Genomic DNA, 7,876 nt, shown 5'->3' on the forward strand with positions numbered 1-7,876 from the left:
ACCCTGAGTGTGACTGGGGGTGGCATCGCAACCTCCCGATCCGCCCTGCTCTGTGCATGACAGGGGGCGGCGCTCCAACTCTCCAAACAGCCCTGCTCTGAGCCCGACCAGGGGCTGCACCTAGGGATTGGGCCTGCCCTCTGCCACCTGGGAGCAGGCCTAAGCCAGCAGGGCGTTATCTCCCGAGGGGTCCCAGACTGCGAGAGGGCACAGGCCGGGCTGAGGGACCCCCCCTTCCCCCCGAGTGCACAAATTTTTGTGCACCAGGCCTCTAGTATATAAATAAGCTTGCTTATTTAGACCTGCTTTCTGATTTAGCTAAACTTTTTTCCAGCCCAGTAAAGCATCCCAACTTCTCTTTCAGCTAATTGTTGGCAACACAGCAGTAAATATCAACACGAAGCAGATTATTATTGTACATCATGCAGGGAGAACAAAGGGTAAAATATTTAACTGCAGCAGTGTTCGACTATATTCTGTGCAGTGAGAAAACCTGAAGTCATTTTCAAGGTCCACCATTTCTTACTTCTTTTCAGTAGGGTCAAGTTTCTAAACTTTCTAAATCTCCATTTTCCAGCTAATGAAGGAAAATAGGATTCCACCAAGTCTCCTATCTACCTGCTCCAGGACTTCTGTGAGGATCAAATGAGATGAGGCACAAGAAAACACTTCACAGACATTTGGTTAAACTGTAAAATGTTTCTACCTGGCTATAAAGCATGTCATATTCCTGGGCTGAAGAAACTCTAAGGAGGCTAGTTGCTAGGGAGAGGAAGCTGGGTGTTGCTACGTAATGCCATTACCCGGTGCCCACAGTGACCGTTTCTGGACTGGGCTGGGCTGTGGGCTGCATTTTGTGCCATGGGGTCTTGGCAGTGTTGGCTGCGATTTGGTGGGCTATCACTCTGGGTGGTGGTGGCGGGGCCTATGTCCCACTTGGGGGAAGCCGAATGTTGCTTTGTGGACACCAGGTCCACGGTGCTGTTTCTCTGTAACTGGCTAGTGCATGTCAAGGCAGCTCTTGTGTTGAGTGTCTGCCCCCTGGTGGTCAGTGGGCATCATAGTGACTGGTCGGATGGTTGGACACTTAGCATATTAGCCTTTTATATATATAGATTGTCTTCCCTACACCTTTTCCCTGCTCTTTTTTTTTATTTGTTCAAATTGTCCTCATTTATTCTTTGTCTTTCTGTCATCATATAAATGCTATTATCAGCTTAGTAACTTTGCTAAAAATATTTTTGGGATCTTAAAAGACCTAACTTAAAAAACATGGTAATTCTTCTTACTTATGCAGATAGTATATCACCATTTACTTATGGATCTTATGTATATTAAACTGGAATACAATAGCTTTCTGAACTCTCTGGTCAGTTTTCACAAATTCTCTGTAGTCTTTGATATGCTCTTTGTAGATAATACCATCTTCAAAGAATAATTTGTTTTTTTGTTTTCCAAACTTTGTCTCATTATTCTGCTACAGCTTCTATTTCAAAGTTTAGTAGTGGTAGTGTAAATAGCATTCTTATCTTGCAACTCTTACTTTTATTATAAAATATGATGCTTGTGTTGTATTTTTGGAAGATATTTTTTATCAGGCTAAAAAACACTCCCCCCCCCCTAATTTCCTAAGACTTTTTATTTTGAGTAAGAATTGAATTTATTGAAGGCCCTTCTTAATCATTTTAGCATTTTGCATCATGTGTTTTTATTTTAATCTATTAATGTGATAAGTATATTAGGAGTACACCTCCCCCAGTATTAAAGCATTCTTGCATTACTGGGTTTAGTCCGCCTTGCTTGTGATATATACTATGATTTAAATGTCACATAACATGAACTCAGAAATAATGCTTTTGGCAATTTGTTCCTGTCTTTCACAAATGTTGTTCTCAAACAGGGATGGAACAAAGTACTTACCTTCTTGGAGGAATAGGTGGTATAGAAAGGAGGGTGAGAAAAAAATGGAATATTAGTAAGCAACTCCCTTTTGGGAATCAGGGAGGTGGACGGTGGATCCCTGCATCGCATACTCTCCAAGCCTTATCATACCAGGTCAATGCTGCTGTCCTAGAAGTCACAACTAACCACTGCATAATAGCAAACTATATCCAGGACTGGGACAGTCTATATCATGTCGCTGTACCTCTTAGAACTCCCCGCTGGCTAGCTGTGCAGGCACAAACCAAGCATTCTATTAGTCTTATAATTAAAAAACCCCACTATTTTATGAGACTTTCCTCCCCCCCCCATTCCATCTACTGCACACAGTTTTGCTAGGAGGTGCCCTGTACCAGTGGCCTGAAATTTAAATGGACTGAGTCTCAGTTTGGAGCTTTTCAGAAGTTTAATGTTAGTATATCCCCAAGCTAAAGCTGAAAACTTTAAGCTACAGCCTCAAAGGAGAGCTATATCTTTCTCAAAAATCTTTTAAAAACTAAATTTATTGGGGTGACACTGTTTAATAAGATTACATAGGTTTCAAGTGTACATTTCTATTTAAATATTTTCACCTAGACAACAGAAGTGAGTGTCAGAATAAAATGGGTTAGGTAAGGATAGTGCCTTTTTTCCTGAGGCTGTTGTTTCAGATTTATTCAAAAAAGCAGCCATTAAGATGAGGGCAGAATTCTCCAGAGAAACAGAACCAATAGGACATGTGTATATAATGAGGAGGTGAGAAAGATAAGAAGAGGGGGAGAGAGAGAGAGAGAGAGAGAGGAGAGGAGAGCGGGTTATAAGGAAGAATTGCCTTACACGGTTTCGGAGGCAAGAAATCCCACTATTTGCCATCTGCCAGCTGGAGACCTAGGAAAGCTGGTATTGTGATTCTGGCTTAAATTTAAGGCCCGAGATCCAAGGAAGCTGATGGTGCACATTCCAGTCCAAGGGCAGAAAAAGATGAGATGAGATGTCTCAGCTCAAACCAGCTAGCCCAAACGAAAAGGGATGAATTCCTCCTTCCTCCACCTGGAAGGGATTGAATGACGCCTGTCCGCATTGGACAGAGCATAGGTCTTTAAGAGTCCACCAATTCAATTGCTAATCTCATCCAGAATCACCCCCACAGACACACCCAGAAATAATGTTTAGTGTGGGCACTCTGTGGTGCCATCAAACCTGCATAAAATTGAACCATCTCCGAGGCCTCCAGGTAAGTGGCTAGAATTTTCAGCTTTCTAATTCGGTATAATTGGGCACATTAACAGATATTTGGAAAAATATTAGAACAGATAAGAACATGCACTTTAGAATCAGAAATCCTTGAATTGTAATTATGTTTTGAGCAAATTACACTTCCCCTATAAAACTGACTTTGTTCACATTAGAGTAATAGTCTCCATTTCATGGGATTATTGAGATGATTAATTACAGTGCCTGGCACAAGGACAGTGAATTAATAAATGTTAGCAATCCTTATTACAGAATATCGTTCAAAACTTTAGGTTAATATTTAATGATTATATGTTATTTTTCTAGTTTTATCTCTTCCTGCATTTTATCTCTTTCCTGTGCATTTTTTTTTTTACTCCAAAAAACCCACACAACCTACTAAAATTGTCTCTGTTCACTGAACAAATCCTTTTCCACCTTTCACATTGGTTTTATCTACATGAAGTATTCCTGTCTACTTAATTGGGTTGACATTTCTAGATTTAAAATCTCTTTACTAAACTGCTTATATTCCTGCTAGACATGGTACAAAGGCTGTGCCTGATTAGCATTAGAATTATTTTCGATTCTCCTATCATTGCCAAATAGGAGATTCACTTTTTTTTTTTTTACTTTACTAGGTATTTCTCCCCAATTAAATAATTTTAAAAATTGTAATTCTCCCAATTAAAGAAATACATATTGTTGTATAAAATTAGTTTTGTCCGGAGTTTATGAAATAAAGATAATGGTTTCTTTGATTTCAATTATAACCAGGAAGTGTGGATGAGAGGAGTAAAATCCCTCAGTGAAAATGAAAATGAACCTTCAAGGACATTAATAGAATCAAATCTCCTAGTAACACTGTGGCAGGCAGTTAGCAGAGTAAGGACCACGGGCCAGGGCCAGGGGGGAAAGGCATGGGTGCCTACCAGCAGGCAAAACTGGGAAAACAAGGACCTCACCCCCAGGGTGACCTTTCCTCCCCTAGTATATCTCTGGTCATGGGGTTTAGACCCCCTGACCTTTCATATCCCTGGTTGTGTGGTTGGGACCCTTCCCTGACCTTTCATACCCTAGCATGTCGCTAGTCATGTGGTTTTAGACCCCCTTAGAGGAGGAACAAGGGGCCAGAGAATAGCCCCATAAGACTCCCATACAAGCCCTTGTACGACCACTCCCATAAATGTTAAGCCCTAGAGATACTTCTAGGCCTCAGTTCTCTCTCTCTCTCTCTCTCTCTCTCTCTCTCTCTCTCTCTCTCTCCCTCCCTCCCACCATTGTATACATCTTTAATCACAGTCTACCTTCAAGTAGTGGTATTCCCTTTTACATTTAGTATTTGAACTTATGACAGTATACTCACAATATCTGCTGTCTACCTTTTGTACTATTGTTGTCATATCTATTTTAATTTTATATGTGTTCTAAGCCCACAATACATCGATTGTTTTTACTTTAGACAGTCAATAATTTTAGAGAGATGAAAAAATGTCTTTTATATTTATCTTTATTTTAACCATTTCCTGGGATTCTTATTTATTGGTGTAGACCCAAGTTTCTGTCTAAATCATTTTTGGTGTCATAATTATGGTGTCATAATTATTTTTCCTGAAGAATTTCCTTTAATATTTCTGATAGTTTAGATCTGCCATTAATAAAATCTCTTAGTTCTTGTTTGTTGGAAAACGTGTTTATTTTTTCATCATTTTTGAATGATAATTTCATTAGATATGTTATTGACAGTTTTTTTTCTTTTAGCCCTTTAAAAATGTCACTGTATTTTCATTTGACAAGCAAAGTTTCTATTAAGATGTTTGATGTATTTCTTATATTTGTTTATTCTATGTAATGTGGCCTTTTCTCTGGATAATTTTGTTGTTGTTGCTAATCCTCACTTGAGGATATTTTTATTTATTTTTAGAGAGAGTGGAAGGGAGGGGGAGAGACAGAGAGAGAGAGAAATACCAATGTGAGAGAGACACATCAATTGGTTTCCCACATGAGCCCCAACCAGGGCCAGGAATAGAGCCTACAAGGGAGGTATGTGCCCTTGACCAGAATTGAACCTGGGACCCTTCAGTCTGCAGGCCAACACTCTATCCACTGAGCCAAACCAGCTAGTGCTCTTTGGATAATTTTAATATTTTCTCTTTATCTTTTGTGCTCAGCATTTTGAGTATCATGTGTTAAGTGTTAATTTTATTTTATTAATTGTTTAAATCCTCTTTTGGCTTTTATGAGCTTTTAGAACCTGTGGTTTGATAACTTTAATCTTTTTGAAGAATTTTCAGGCATCATATCTACACTAATAAAAGAGAAACATGGTAATTAGTGTACGACCGCTACCCTTTTCATTGGCTAATCAGTGAGTATATGCAAATTAACTGACAACCAAGATGGCGGCTAATTTGCATATGTCGGCTCCAAGCCACAGACTGAGGCTTTAGGCCTGGGTAAGGGAGGAGCCAGCCAGCGATCGTTGAGCCAGTGATGGTTGATGGCGGTGATGGCAGGGGGAACCTGGGTGGAGCCAGGCAGTGATCATAGATGGCGGCGGCGGAGGGGAGCTGGGGGTGGCAGTGATCATAGATGGCTGCGGCGGAGGGGAGCTGGGGGTGCCCTGGCCCAGGCCTAAAGCCTTGGCCAGAGGCTTTAGGCTTAGGTCGGGGAGGAGCCAGCCAGCGATTGTTGATGGCGGCGGAGGTGGGGAACCAGGGCGAAGCCAGCCAGCGATCAGCTGAGGCTGGAGCTAGGGGTCCCCAGTCCCGGCCTAAAATCTCGGCCAGAGGCTTTAGGCTTGGGCCGGGGAGGAGCCAGCCAGCGATCTTCCACGGCAGCTGGGGGTGCCCCGGCCCAGGCCTAAAACCACGGCCTGAGGCCTTAGGCCTGGGTCAGGGAGGAGCCAGCCTGGGCCTGGGAGGAGCCAACCAGCAATTGGCGGCGGCGGGAGCTGGGGGTGCCCCGGCCCAGGCCTAAAGCCTCCAGCAGAGGCTTTAGGCCTGGGCCTGGGAGGAGCCAACCAGCAATTGGCGGCGGCGGGAGCTGGGGGTGCCCCGGCCCAGGCCTAAAGCCTCCAGCAGAGGCTTTAGGCCTGGGCCTGGGAGGAGCCAACCAGCAATTGGCGGCGGCGGGAGCTGGGGGTGCCCCGGCCCAGGCCTAAAGCCTCCAGCAGAGGCTTTAGGCCTGGGCCTGGGAGGAGCCAACCAGCAATTGGCGGCGGCGGGAGCTGGGGGTGCCCCGGCCCAGGCCTAAAGCCTCCAGCAGAGGCTTTAGGCCTGGGCCTGGGAGGAGCCAACCAGCAATTGGCGGCGGCGGGAGCTGGGGGTGCCCCGGCCCAGGCCTAAAGCCTCCAGCAGAGGCTTTAGGCCTGGGCCTGGGAGGAGCCAACCAGCAATTGGCGGCGGCGGGAGCTGGGGGTGCCCCGGCCCAGGCCTAAAGCCTCCAGCAGAGGCTTTAGGCCTGGGCCTGGGAGGAGCCAACCAGCAATTGGCGGCGGCGGGAGCTGGGGGTGCCCCGGCCCAGGCCTAAAGCCTCCAGCAGAGGCTTTAGGCCTGGGCCAGGGAGGAGCCAGCCAAGGATTGTTGATGGCGGCAGAGGCGGGGAACCAGGGTGGAGCCAGCCAGCAATTGTTGACTTGCAGTGGCTGCAACAGTGCGGTGATGGGGCTGGTGCCTTCCCCTGATCAGCCCGTTCGACTCCCACAAAGGGTGGCCAGACTGTGGCTTAGGCCCACTCCCCAAGGGGAGCAGGGAGCAGGTAGTAGGACATCCCCTAGGGCTCCCAGTATGTGATAGGGGGCAAGCTGGGCTGAGGGAACCCCCTCCCCAGTGCACAAATTTTTGTGCACCGGGCCCCTAGTCCTATATAATAAAAGGCTAATATGCAAATTGCCCCCATGGGCGGGAGTTCGACCCACCGGGGGTTAGACATGTGCTGACCACCAGGGGGTGGCGAGGAACATGGCAGGCATTGGCAACAGGACAGGTGGCTGGGGGAAGGGAGCCTCCTCCTCCCTCACCCCTTCTCCCCCCCTCCTGCCCCCAGCCGGCAGCTGCTAGGGACCCTACCTGTGCACTATTTTTGTGCACTGGGCCTCTAGTCTTCAAATATTTCTTTAACACTTCTCTCTCTCTCTCTCTTTCTGTCTCCTTTTGGATTTACCACCATTACATGTATGTTAGACTCTTTGATAGTCTAACAAAGCTCTATTTTGCTTTCTGTTTCCATTTCTCTCTCTCTCTCTCTCTCCCTGTGCTTGTGTACTTTTTAGTTTGAGTGTTATCTACTGACCATTCTTGGTTAAGTTTATTAATAAGCCAGTTGAAGGCATTCTTAATCTCCATAACTATGATAATTTCCCCCCTAGCATTTCTATTTGATTTTTCCGTATCTTTTACATTTTTCTGTCTACTCATGCTGAAATTCTCCATTGGTTCATGAATGTTGTCCACTCCTTTCATTAGATAACATATTAATCATAGTTATTTAAAATTTCCTCTCTAATAGATACATTATATGGGTTATCTCTGAGCCTCATTCCATGGGTTGATTTGTCTTTGACATTGGGTTTTTTTTTCTTGCCTTTTGTGTGTCTCATACTTTCCTTTTGAATGTTGAACATAGTGTTTAGAGGAGTAGAGGCTGAGGTTACTAGTATTTATGATTGACAATGGGTACACCCTTTTTTCTGCTGGGCCATTTGTGTGGGATATTGAGTCCA

General features: G+C 44.8%; 1 long non-coding RNA gene across 1 annotated transcript in view; it reads right to left on the reverse strand.

The window, feature by feature from the left end:
* Window positions 1-4,316, reverse strand: part of LOC106727080 — a 14,996-nt gene extending 10,680 nt beyond the window's left edge. Inside the window, exon 1 of the long non-coding RNA XR_001363232.1 lies at window positions 4,306-4,316. This is a non-coding gene — a long non-coding RNA (uncharacterized LOC106727080). The remainder of the gene's footprint in view (window positions 1-4,305) is intronic.
* Between the last annotated feature and the right edge of the window lie 3,560 nt (window positions 4,317-7,876).

The sequence above is a fragment of the Myotis brandtii genome, unplaced genomic scaffold, assembly GCF_000412655.1.
Source record: "Myotis brandtii unplaced genomic scaffold, ASM41265v1 scaffold36, whole genome shotgun sequence".
NCBI classification, from domain to species: Eukaryota; Metazoa; Chordata; class Mammalia; order Chiroptera; family Vespertilionidae; genus Myotis; species Myotis brandtii.